Below are 12,943 nucleotides of genomic sequence, written 5' to 3'. Positions count from 1 at the left end.
AATATAACGAAATTCTCAGTATAACGAAGTATTTAACTTTTTATAACTTGACCAAAGAACACCGTGTATTTTGAACACCAATATAACAATCTCCATTTATACGCAATTTGAATATAACAAAATTTCACTGCTACCGAGAAGGAATATGGAGGCAATAAATAAAAACTTCCGCAGGCGCAGATGGCCAAATGGTTGAATTACATGCGATTGTTTGTGAACGCCTCTCAAATCGGTGCCACGTGACGGAGAGCGGCCGCCGAAGCGAACCAACGTCTGATAAACAAGCGGTACTATTACTAAATACAAGATACTCTCGCCGTCATGTTCAATATGAAGTCTGATAAGATCCCATTGCGCCTTGCACGCCATGGGTGTAAGGGAGAGCGTGCGAGGGTGAGCCGAGATGGATATGGTACCTTGATGCGAGCGAAGTGAGGGGGGGGGGGGGAAGACTGGTATTGATGAGCATGCAATAGAAGATTGTTATTAAGCACAGTATATATGAACCACTATAAAAGGGACACTAAAGGCAAATACTAAGTCCGACGTGGATTGTTTAAATACCATTCCAGAAACCTCGCAACGCTTGTTTCGTGCAAAGAAAAGACTTCGTTTATGAGAAAATTGCATCCGAAGGGTCCGAATACCTTTATGGCAATTATCTCCCACCACTCTCAACTGGTGCGTGGTGACGTTTCATACGCCATCACCGCCCTTGGCTGCCGTCGGTGAGTAAAACCTAGTAAAACGGCGCCCGACAGACGGCGCTACGATGCGTTGCTGCAACTGCTTTTGGTCAAGCGGCGTGGACCGTTCAGGTAGGTCGGGCATCCCGCGACATCACATGGAAGTGGAATTATCTGCTACATGCAGTTTGTGCGAGGTTAGGAACTACTGAAGCGTGGGCGGCGCAGAGTCGAGTGAAAATGAAACCTTTCGACCGCCCGCGTTGTTGTCAATGGTGTAATGTCAACGGGTTCCGTTTCCTAAAAATGAAATAGAACTGGTGAAATAGCATTTTCTTTCGTCTTATAATATAATACAATGATGTTTTTATAACGCGTGGTTGAGTACTAAAGACAGAATTTAAATGAGGAGTGCCTTCATGCAATTCATGCAATAAAAATTGTATGACAATAAAATTGACCTTTGTGGTGGATAAACAAACATTCCAAGAGTTTAAATGTTGCATATTATGAAACTAAACAAAATTATACACATCGGCGTTAGTTGTAAAGCATTTAATTAACAGTTTTACTTAAGCTAGCTTCGCTTGACATTGATTCCAACATGCGCATTAGGTCTGCATATTTTTTTCAACTATGTTTCAAACAAATTACAAAAAACGGGGTACAGTATGTAGGAAGAGGGTTAATTAGTGCTTTGGCTTAGAATGCACTGCATATGCACAGCACGAAGGATAACGCAAGAAAAGCCGAGAAAAACAGTGAACTTGAACAGAGTTTAATACACTAATTCAAGATGAACGTAAGTATAGAATAATGAACAACACTTTGCACACAGGAAGGGTACAGAAAAAGTTTTGGCAGCACTTATCTTACAAGGACTGTCGACGTTAATGCGATTAGCATTCAAGCAATGTAGCTACAAACATTATTGCTAAAGACACATTTATTTATGATTTGTAGTGGTCATTGCGAGATTTCCAATGCTTCGCATTCGTTACTTATCACACATATGAAGGGTCTGTTCTAGCTCGGCAACTGATAAGGCCCTCTTAGGTGGCATATCCTAACTGCGAGGCTCTGTAATCGGTCTTGTATATTGTAGTCGTGACTGATGTCATATCGAGGGCAACATGCAGCTGTTGTATTTTGCATTGGGTGACCTTGCACACCTTCGAACGCCACAAAGAAAACTTCACTATACACGGCCTCCCTACTGCAGCCAGTTTTGTCCTGCTGGCATTGTAGAATTGAGATTCGGCAATTCTGTCTTTGAATGAACTACAGTGTGATTGCGCATAGGCTTCTCTTTAATGTATAAAAGTTTATTTCTAATTCTCCGCTGGAAGAGTGCACATTTCCATTTTTATCAGTAAATTTGTCACGCGATGAAATTCACGTGCCAAGCATCTCAAAACACTGGCTTGCACGATTGAAGCTGGTAAGGTTTTTATGTGGGGTTTCAAAGCGTGACTTCATGGCATGATGGGTAGACCATCTTGCTGCTGTGCTGAGGGCACTGGGTGAGAAACCAACCATCGGAAGTTTTTTAAAATCGAAGCTCTCTTGACATCGCTCCCACTTTGGTGTTCATTTTTTCTTCGAAACTGTACCGACTGCACACCAATGTCGTATAGTCTTGTATCGACTTATATGGTGCCTAATTCGGACCTCACATTTTGTACCCTTAACTCTCATGAATATGTAATTAGTGCCGGTCGACTATGGCATTTGACTAAAGGTTGTGCGCAACATGTATTTTTAGTTCACTTGCGTGATTTACCATGGATGCACATATAGGATACACGTGTGGAAGTCGTCAGCACGAGTTCTTTCTACGGTAGCAAGAGTCGCAGTTACGTTTCGCAAACAACTGGAAAAGGGCGCTCAGAGTAGCAGTTACATTTTGCAAATAACTAGAAAAGGGCACTCTGAACTACCAATCAATAAGAAAGAGGCAATTGACATCATCAGATGTATATAAGGGAGACTGGAAACTATCCCTTCTCTCAGTTAAGATAGGCACCCCCTCGGAAGATCCAGGCAGCTGCGGAACAAAAAGAAAAGAAGCAACCCAAAACCATGGACGCCTCATAATCTGTAAATAAACAAAGCTGCACAATGTACATACCATATATGTAGTGTTTTAATGCACCATTCTCCAAAACAAAGAAATAAAGCTTTGCTTAGATGGACAGACATCGGGGATGTGTTCTAGTTTTAAGAGTCATGCGACAGCGGCTAGATAGCAGCATGCCAAAGTGCGGTTAGTAGAATAAGAATGCTAAATGCATCAAAATGTATTGAATTTGCACCTTCTGTGCACCTGTGCTTACTGGTATACATCACACATTGAGCAACAATGAATGTCGATGTTAATGCGATTAGTATTAAAGCAATGTAGCAACATGTCGCATTGTGACTGCTGAAACACGTCATGTACGAGGTTCTTAGTGCATCCCTTTGGACACGCTGCAGCATCTATCACTGCCGCTGTGAAGTCCACGCCTGGCCTCTGGGATGTGTGGCACGCCAGTATGCGCAAACGCCGACACTTTTTGAGAGAATCGCTGAAAAGCATGCGCTAAAGCGCCAGGATGCTCTGCTTGAGGAATCCCTGTGACATTGGTTAGATTTTGCCCAGCACCAGAGAACCTTTAAAGGAGTTTGTTTTCATTGAAGAGTGGCATGAAAGAGGTTAGTCCCCCAAAAATGCTAATGACATGAACTTCTACGAGGGAGCACAATTTCAGGCCTTGGCAAGGCAACCTCCTTCGCCACTGTTCTCTGCTTCTTTGTGATTGCCAAGTGCACGCTTCACGCTTTGATTCCTGGGAGCAGCATGCCGTACATCGCTTGCAATGTGGTAGGTTTGAACACCGCTGGCTGCCAGAGTTGCCAATTATTTCTCCAGTCTGTGTCGCTCACTTTCTGCTCGCTGCATTTGAAGTCTTTGGTTCTCGGCCTCAATACCAGAAAGCATTGTTGTGATTGCAACAGCAAAGCTAGATCCAAAGCGTCCACACAATGAGCTATGCATTGACACTTCCGAGCAGTGTAGCCGACAACTAGATTAGGCTTGAAAATTGTCACATGATGCTCCCTCCCAAGTTTCGTTTTTCCTCCTTCCGAAGATTTTTAAGAATAAACGTGCTGTAATGAAGAAGAAGAGCACACGGACAAGGCCAATACCACTGGCATCGGTATGCACTTCAGTCGGGGCGATGGGATCATAGTGTCGCAGTATAGGCGGAGACAACAACTTGTCTTGTTGTCCGTGCCTTATACCACGCCTGGACTTTCGACAAAACTTCTCTCGAAGTATGATGGACCATACCGCATCGTCGAACGCACCTCTCCGGTCAACTATGTCATAGAGCCGCTTACGCCGACATCCGACAAGCGCCGCCGTGGACGGGATATTGTCCACGTTCACCGCCTGAAACCATTTTATGAACCGCTCGTCTCCACGTCGTAAGTCGCCAGGATGGCTCCGCTTTTGCACCGGGGGTAATTGTAATGAAGAAGAAGAGCACACAGACAAGGCCAGCCAGATCGACTGTTCAATGCCTGCAGTGCAACCAGTAGGCCAGCCGGATCGCCAGTGCTTAGCACGAGTGGGAGCCGTTCGTGCAACCAGCTGTTCCTGCTCTTCGTCACCCGCCTTTCGATTACGAACAGACGCTACCATCTGAACTGTTCAGTACACCCCTTTACAGTGCAAACACTCTTTCACGTATAATGTAAAAGAATAAAACAATACACCACAATGACTGACAACAGTTGACACCTTTACAGAAAGCCAGGTCAACGCACCACTGACCATGCAGTGCAAGTACAGGTTACATGTGTTGTTACAGCCGAAGACTGGATTGTGGTAGTGTCAGCGACCACCGTCTCCCTCGTGTCTTGGTCTTTGTCACACCACGATAAACCTGCTCTGTATAGACACAAGGCAATGAAAATGCACAATTAACACACACACAGCTTAGAAAATGAAGAATGTCAGAACAAACCAAAACAAACAAACAAAAGAAACAAGACTTGCTAATAATGGTCTAACCTCACCGCACATCCTCCCATCATGCACTTGACTAGTACATCAACGATTATCAGGAAAAGCATTTGAAAGGATGACTGCACGAAGTATTGCAGCCAGATTCTGCACCCGCTAATTGGTGAATGCGCCGCCTCCTTAATAAGTGCGTGAAGAGTTTGAAAAGATGAGAGACATGATGGGTGATTTAAGGCACGAGAGAGGACTAATCGTTGAACATTATGAACAGATTTACTGCAATCCATATGGAAGCGTGCTTCTTCCGATTCATGTGCACGACCTAGTTCAGTACCGCAAGTCCTTTTAGCAGCATCAAAAAATGAAGCAACATAATGGAGAATAAAGGACTTCTTTAATGGGGACATCACTAGCGTATTGTCACGTAGATGTGACAATGCGCAGGTCAGTAGCAATATGACAAGCAAGAACAAACTGCGAGCAGTTTATGGGGCGACATTGTGCCCTCGGGCAAAAGTAAGGCACACGCAACTCAGCGGTGACCAAGCATGGTTGGCAGTCGGTAAATTAAGTGCGTGTGGCCACTTTTATACATGCATCATCAAATCTAGATATAATCGCAGCAACGAGGTAAATTTTAGTATTTGCCAGAATCCTCCATTAGCGCACCTACAGATGCCAGGGCTAGAACATGCTAGAAAGAGCGATGGTGACATTCCAGAACCATGCATTCTCCGATGTCGCAAGCGCATTCTAACACGACAGCAGAAACGTGATAACAAAGCCACACAGTAAAAGCAAATGATTGAGACTGAATAAAACTCGCATGCCAAATTTTTTCATTTATATTCGACATACGGGAAGGAGAAAAAGAGCAATACACCAGCTGCAGAGTAAAAGCAAATGGTCAAGACTGAATGAAACTCAGTTGGCAATGTTTTCATTTATATTCAAGTTAAACGAAAGTAAAAGAGCAATACACTGCCAGTTGGCGTCTAACCACAAGCTCCATGAACAACAATAGGACATTATCCTTCAGGACAGTTGCAACCAGAAGTGAGCATTTTTCACGTATTAAAATCTCGCTGCGCTGAGCCATAAATGCACTGTTAAACAGACTAATTACCTTGTAAGCTCTCGCAACACCTTTTCTTTTCAGTGTCCTTTTCTTCGGCTCCTTGTTGACCATTTTGCGGCACTTCTCAGCAATATCCTTCAAGAAAATCTGCCGAGCCAGTTCTATCTGGAATGTTTGCAAGCCGAGAAGTAAACCATTGTGGCAAAAAAAAAATTGGGACATAAGAGGAGTATCACATCACTGCCCGATCCCTCGACACCAGACGGCCGTGGCCAGTCGCCTAGTTGTGCTTCACCTGCTGTGAACAATAACATGTGCTACTTGCTGCTGAGAGCCCATCCTAATGAAACATCTCTGCAGTCTTCAGAACAGCTGAGTGTCAGGAGATGGAAGACTTAAATCTCTCGGAGCTGCTAACCCTTATATTATGCCAACTACGGATGCGGTAATTTTGGCAAAGGCTTCTAACACAGAAAGCAGCCCTGGTTTGGACTGTCTGCCTCATCGATTCCCGAGTGTGATCAAATAACAATATGCATTGCCTGATAAGGACCACAAAGCCATGATCTCAAGTTCCCTCCTAACATCTCTTCAATCAAGTCGGCCAGCAGGTGACCGAAAGTGAGTGGAACTTGCATCAAGTGTTACTGTCAACGTATGATGCAAAGCTTCATTCTTGTATTTTAAATGAAGAATATAGCATGGGCAAAGCGCAGGAAAAGTGGTGATTGTGTAATAGGCGACTTGCAAAACAGTGTGCGCCCTCTTCCGTATGTAGCCATGGCTGACTCACTAGAAGATCTTGGTGGAAAACAATGCTCATCTCTGCTGTTATGCCTACCTAGGTTGCAACAGGTCTCTTTTTTGCTTTTTGACTTTCTTTCCAGCGCCTTTTCTTTCTCCTTACTTTTTTCTGCGTCAACCAATGACTCAAGGAAATGCCAGACCATTCATGAAAAACGGACAGACAGCAAATTTTTGTAGACCATTTACAAAATTCCAAGTTTGCTGTCTTGCCCAGCCAGTTGGCGTTTGCTTATAAAGAACTCTCCTCCACAGACTCTATTCCTCCCTCTAAGTGCAGTCCCTCCAGGGAAGGAGCGTGAGCTCAAAGGCTTTCATAGAATTTCTGCAAATATTTCTTGTCGTGGTTACGGACTCCACACTTAGCCGCCGAGAAGCCAACTAGTTGATCGACAGACGTTATATATATGCATCAAGTTGTAAACGAACCTTTATTGTCTTTTATTTTTTTAATAGCATCATTTTGAAATATAGCATAAGGACGATAGCATATTTTGATATAAAGAGGCTGCACGCCGGAGCAATGAAAAACTTATGTCAGAAGTTAAGCAAAGTGTTTCGGCAACAGAAAAATGTGCATCCTCACTGATAAAGCATGCTTCTTCAGGGAGTGCTACTAGAAGTTTTTGTCCTTGCGTGATGTACAGCCTCTCTTTCTGTGTCTCCCTCTCTTTCTAATACATATATATATATAGATGGCTTGCACTGACGTCATTGTAGCCGCCATGTTGGTGCACCGACACGATGATAAGCTGGGTCTGTAACGGCATGTGAAAGCTTTCAATAAGATGGATTAGACTGAAGTGCACGTAGTCGCTATGTTGGAGAGAGAGAGAGAGAGAGCGGGGTGAAGGATGGTGACGTGTGGCAGTAGCCAGTGGAGACACAGTTTCTGTGAATGCGCGTCACTACTGCTTATTCAATATGGCATTGCAAGGCGAAGTGGTAAAGTTGGGCCAAGGTTGCGCATCGCGTTGGCTAGTGCTTTCAGCCGACTGCTTTTCCTACTCGTATCAGTGTTGGGCGAGCTCCTTAATCTCTGCTGGTGCAGGACCTAAGTTACAGTGCTGCACCTTTGAAATGCATTTTTGTAATGCAAATACATAAGCTTCAGTATGTGCATGTGTTAGGTACTCAATAGAGTTTTAGCTTAGCGGACAAGTACCAACGTAGCCATTTGCCACCAGCTCTGTTAATGCATGCAGCTACGAATTCTGGCTCGCTCTCGCTCAATTTCTTTTTCTCTCTTATCATTCACGACCGGCCGATGCAGGTGAAACGTCATAGAATACCGGTGCAGAGGTTCACCAATACCGGTGAACCTCTGCTGTATAAAAAAGGCTTTGCAAGTGAGCTTTCGCGCACCTAGGAACGGAAGGAAAATTGAATCGCGGCAATATAGTGATTTTGGCTAATCACAGCCGGGACCGGAGTCTAAAAGAAAGTTGGGTCAATGTGTTTCATAGGCCATTCCGACTGGAACCACTTAAATTTTTGCTTGGGGACGCTGTCGTGCAGCCGCTGTAATACCGAAGCAATTACTCGAACAGATCAATACAGCCAATTAGGTTACGTTGATCGAATAGGAAATCGGGCGAAAAAGTTTGGATTTCCGACGACTTACCCAAACGGCAGCTTCCTCGGACATTCCGTATGTCGTTTTACACTTAGCCTTGTATGCCTCTCGGATAACCGGCATCGTGTAGGAGGCGTTTCCGTGCTGCCAGCTAAACAACCGTTCACACAACTTGTACGGCCACAGAGGTTCTTAACCATACAGTTTACGGCCGTGTCTGAGCGTTCGAAAGCTTGTGCACAAAAATCAGCTGATGGTGATGATGATGATAATGGTGATGTCTGTGACAATGGTTTAACACGACCTCGCGGATTTCGCATGGTGAGTTTCGCTGTGTGGGTCATATTTGCCGCTACTGTAAGCAAGTTAGACCATTATTCTATGACGAGACTTTAGTACAGTGTACGTTATTCTCTTCAACCCCGAGCGGACGACGCAAAGAGAGAGCTCCAAGAAGCACAGGTGCAGAACATACGCAAAGTGATGTTGAGAAATTAGTAATTAATATTGTAAGCAATTATGTGGTAAATAGTGACTGAATTATATATCTGAGAGTTCTGACCTGTGCGGGCGGTAAAAGCCCGCGCGCGCTGCGCTGTCCGAGTGATTCTTGTTTCAGAGGCCACGCGGCGTCCGGCACCACCGTTCCGCTACCGTGAATGCTTCACATTTTCACATCGCGACCGCAGGCATATTGATTGGAGCAACTGCAAACATTCCCCCACGGATTTTGCGCAGCGGCGTGCCTTTTCTTTTTATACATTTATTTGAGTACCGCTCTTTGCCTTGACAAAATTAACGGAAGCATGCTGGAACTCAAGGACGGAGACGATTCTTTCCTCTCTTTCAATCGTAAAGTTCTACGGCATATCTGATGATGAGGAGCCACAAAATCCGTGGGGGTTACCTCAGTCCAAGCCTCCACAGGTTGAAACTACTCGACATTGTCATTCTCTGGTTGGCAAAGAACAAGTATCCGACTCCATGGTTCATATAGTCTTGTCAGAAGTCGTTTCTGTGTCATACAGACTCATACTCGGAGAAAGATGTGTAATAAATGCTAATCATGCAAAATTTTACTTGTGACAGCAGGCTTACCTGGTGTTTGCAATGGTTTATGTCTTATCTGAGGCCTCTTTCTGGGTCATTTTTCTTTATTCATACATGACGTCCCGCAGCGGCATTATTGCAGGAGGCAAATCGCGGAGACACATCCACACTGTTGCAGTACAACACATCCACAGGTAGTGAATTCCAAGCGACAATGGTTCTTGGGGAAAAAAAAAAAGAATACTTAGAATTATCAGTCCTGGAAATGTACGGCCCTAACTAAGTGGATGGGCTTAACGCGAGGAAACACCACGCGGTGCCTGTAGATTCCTGTACAATTATGGAAAATTGAGTATAACAGCTAGCTTAAGGCATAACCCGCTTCGTTGAAAATGGGCAGAAAAAGACGCAACAAATGTGTGCACCAAAATTTGAGGGGCAACAGTACAGTATTCGATCGCCAAGTATACATGCTTGATGGCAGTGGCACACCGAATGGGGGGGGGGGGGGGGGGGGGGTGTTGTGCATTTATAGTCTTTTACTTAATTCCCTTTATTCTAGCAGTTTAAAACAGGTGAGCAATCAATGGGTCAACTGACAGTAATCGGCAAGGACCCAGCTTGACACTCGCCATTTCTAATCAGCATCTCGATCCCGATCTCCAGCGAAACTGCCCCCTTCACACATTGTTCAAACATTCACGCCAGCCTGAAATATTGCCTCTAGAGTTCTGTGCAGATAAGATACGCTTCATTGTTGCTGCTGTTCTCTGGAATTTAGGAGGGAGCTGCTGCAACCATATGGCTCTTGCTGAAGCCCGATGGAGTGTTGTGCACATTGTGCCTGCACAGCCGGCAGAGAGAGGCTGTTTACATGTTTCACTACATATACGCACAACATATACCAACACACTTTTGGAAGTTGATATCATTGTGCTGTTTGTTGACCTGTTGAACCACACAGTCAGACAAATGCGGTACTAAGAGACTGATATATATATATACCATGCCCATATAACTTAACTGTGCCAAAACAAAAATATGCAAGTGTCACGTAGCTGGACAGAACCAAGGTAATGTTGCTTTAGAATAGTAAGCTGTTGGGCTAGTTGGTTTGACATTTACAAAAAAGGGGAACGCAGAAGTGTTGCAGAAAAAAGGAGACCAAGACAGGAAAGACGAGTTTCAAGGCATATAGAGTCTCTCCTGTCTGGGTCTCCTTTTTTCCGCAACACTTCTGTCTGTGTAATGTTGGTTGCCGTCACTCTGAGCAAGTCGGACTATTATATTTATTTTGCCTAATTATATGATTATTTAATAATTGATAAACTTCATTAAAAATTACATTTAGAGCAAACATGTCAATGAGAAAATTGTAGACCACCCTGAAAAATTCATGATCCAGCTTTCTGTTGCTCAATACATGCTACATAACTTTTTCCAAACCTGAAGGAAAGCCCACAAAATAGAAAAAGTAATAGTCGCGCTGCACTTTATATGTGCAGCACTACTTATGACTGAACCTGTAAAATCAGCCGAGTTATTTTCAAAAACATTTTTCATTACATAAGTGGACTGCACTGTATTAGATCAGGTAAGAATACATGTAATATGCTTTTTTCTTTTTGGCAACACAATATTCACAAATGCAGCCACCAGAGATTGAGTAAGAGGCACTAATTTAGTCATATTTAAATTACATTACTTGGGAAGCAGTTGAGACAACACAAGAACTGAATACCCTCGGGGCTGAAGCGACACCAGTTTATCAGAAAACCTAGCTCAGCCAGTTTTGAGACATTTATCATCAAAATGTTTGGCAAAACATGTTTTGTTGCAGATGTTATTTTCCCCAAAGGCCTTTGTCAAGCACCGTGGGAACTAAAACGTGAACAGTAAGAACTGCTAGCCAACACACTAAAGGGCGCATTTCCCCACTAGCTAATAAAATCCTTGCCCAAAACGCTATCGCACTGTCCAAATTCATTGGGCCCCAGCCCACTCCTCACTCCCCGGCAATGAGGCCGCCCACCAAGAGGCTCGAGCTTTCGCCTCCCAAGCCCACGGCCCAACCCAGGTCGGAACGGAGAATGAGGAGACAGAGGAATTTGGGTGGTCGACGCGAGACCGTATGGCGACGTATAATAAAATTACGCAATATTATAAACTAGGCAGACTTATATACACCCCAGCTCACGAATCACTAACCAAACGGCAGGAGCTCATCTGGAGGAAGCTACAGACGGGCTCCTTCCCAACACCAATTCTGTATTCATACACTGATCCAGCAACCTTTATGCTGCAGTGCAAGTTGTGCCGACCTGTTCCATCTGTCCGAATATACGTATCCGGGATAGCCCACAGTGCTTGCAATTTACCACAACGCAGCAATGGGAGGCCACATTGCTCATCTCCGACCCTGATGAGCAGGTCTGGGTCACGGGGCGGGCAGAGGCCGCCGCCAGGGAGCAGGGGCTCCAGGCCGACCAACTGCCATCGCCTCCGGCACCTGAAGAAACCACGAGCCTCTGGTTTCAAATAAATGTTTTGTCCTCCTCCTCCAACACATTCTCAGGGCGTGACAGCACAACGCAATAAATGCCAGCAATAATGATCACCATTTCTCCAAAATATGTGCTTTGTGTAATGTTCATTCCAGTTTGAATTCTTCTATGCAATATTTTTGTGCAGTTGGACAACATAAACCTCTGCAAACTGGCCCTGACCACTGTTTTCTTCCACAAATTTTCAGTTGAAAAGTGATGTACGAGAATATATAATGTTACTTGCATCACTGGAGCATAGAAACCTTGACTTAACAAAGATTTTCTATTGCAAATACAACTTTTTAAGCTTCAGGATGCAAATTTCATGTGTTGGGCCCTCAAGAGAGGTTTAGCTTAGTGCACAAGCACTTGCCATATCTGTACAATGTACAAGTACGCTGCCAGCTCTGTTAGGTGGTGTATAAATCCTGATGCATTCCAGTATACATTTACAGTAATTATATATCCAATATGCTAAACTTCAAGAGAATTTCGGCACACCACTATGTCCCAACTAGGTCTCGCTGACAACAGCGTGTAACGAATATAGTACTACATCATATGCTTGAAACAAATATTGGTACAGATCACTCGGAATCACTTCACAGTTGTGAGAGGGGCACAAGTATCAGCGAGAGTAAGTTGTTGCGAGTACAGCCTTGAGCAAGTCAACGAGTGAGAATTGATGAGAGTAAGAACTCGAGCGAGTGCATAAGCAAGTGAATCTTCTTCAAGCGATTGTTTGAGAAAGGTACTTGGCAGCATACTGTAGCTGGTTATCTGCAGAACTGCTTTCCAGAGCCATTCCACATAGTACCTTCAGTATTTGAAGGAAGAGAATTCTGGTAGTTGCTTAGCTATCAGCATGGATATTATTGATCTGTTTTACTCTCTCCTGCATGATGAGTCGTTAAAGTTTAAAGGATTGTATTAATGTAAGTTAATGCTTTCCTGGAAATTCTATCCACATATCCACAATTCCTTCAATGCAGGTGGGGTCAGAGATTTGAATCGGTCGGGGACTTGTGTCTGTTCAAATGTTGCCCCTCCCCTTGGCGATATACCTATAGCAAGCTTGACCACGAGTTAGACCGCTCCTTGAGTGACCGTGCCCCAAAATATTTCGTTATGCAGGTTACATCGCATTTTATTCTAAGAGATCGGTTTGACAGTCTCACTGCTTGACTG

The 12,943-nt window shown here is 44.1% G+C and overlaps 1 long non-coding RNA gene across 1 annotated transcript; it reads right to left on the bottom strand.

The window, feature by feature from the left end:
- Window positions 1-4,410: 4,410 nt before the first annotated feature.
- LOC119433744 (uncharacterized) lies at window positions 4,411-8,528 on the bottom strand. Its single transcript, XR_005188438.2, has 3 exons — window positions 8,208-8,528; window positions 5,828-5,944; window positions 4,411-4,626 (listed from the first exon to the last, which is right to left on the bottom strand). It is a non-coding gene; the product is annotated as an uncharacterized LOC119433744 (long non-coding RNA).
- Between the last annotated feature and the right edge of the window lie 4,415 nt (window positions 8,529-12,943).

The sequence above is a fragment of the Dermacentor silvarum genome, chromosome 11 (assembly GCF_013339745.2).
Source record: "Dermacentor silvarum isolate Dsil-2018 chromosome 11, BIME_Dsil_1.4, whole genome shotgun sequence".
NCBI classification, from domain to species: domain Eukaryota; kingdom Metazoa; phylum Arthropoda; class Arachnida; order Ixodida; family Ixodidae; genus Dermacentor; species Dermacentor silvarum.
This window is presented reverse-complemented; position numbering and strand designations above follow the sequence as displayed.